We start from the raw sequence: 845 nt of genomic DNA, 5'->3' as shown, positions 1-845 counted from the left end.
GACATGAAAAAATGATAATAATTTATGAATTGTCAAGGGTTCGTTAGGGAGGGAAAGTGGGGGAGGTAGGGGTTAAAATAAGAAGCTGTTACCGGGGACTCATGTAGAGGGAAGGTGTTTTCAGGGTGATGATGGCAACAGGTATACAAATGTGCTTGACACAATGGATGGATGGATGGGTTGTATAAGCTCCTAATAAAATGATTTTTTAAATGTTGGGACTTAAACATAATCTAGTTTCATAACCAGTAACATATTTACCCTTTAGATATCTTACTCATGCATGTCTGCCTCTCCTTACTAGGAGTCCTGGTGCATGTGCATTGGGCTGCTAACCACAAGGGCAGCAGTTCGAACCAACAGCCAATCGCAGGGAGGAAGAAGCAGCTTTCTATTCCCGTAAACAGTCTCAGAAACCCACAGGGTCAGTTTTGCCTTGCCCTATGGGGTGGCTGTGAGTCAGAATTGACTGATCGCAGTGAGTTTGGTGTTTTTGTTTGTTGCTTCCTTTTAACATGTCGTCAAGGACTTGGCTCATAACGGGTACTTCCTCAGGGTTTATTATTGATTTTTGAAGTTTGAAAAGTAATCCATTACTTTTCCAATGCATGGCTTTCTCCTACTTAAACCTACGTTGTTGTTAGATGTCATTGAGTCTCGTTCCACTCATAATGATATTATGTACAATTTAATGAAAGACTGCACTATCCTTTTTTTGGTATTCAATAATTTTTTAAAAATAATCATTTTATTAGGGGCTCATACAACTCATCACAATCCGTACATACATCATTTGTGTCCAGCACATTAGTACATATGTTGACTTCATCATTCTCACAACACCT

This window comes from Echinops telfairi, unplaced genomic scaffold (genome assembly GCF_000313985.2).
Source record: "Echinops telfairi isolate 266 unplaced genomic scaffold, ASM31398v2 ScPeMD7_9;HRSCAF=40, whole genome shotgun sequence".
Lineage (NCBI taxonomy): Eukaryota > Metazoa > Chordata > Mammalia > Afrosoricida > Tenrecidae > Echinops > Echinops telfairi.
The sequence above is the reverse complement of the archived record's forward strand: the minus strand, read 5'-3'. Positions refer to the sequence as shown.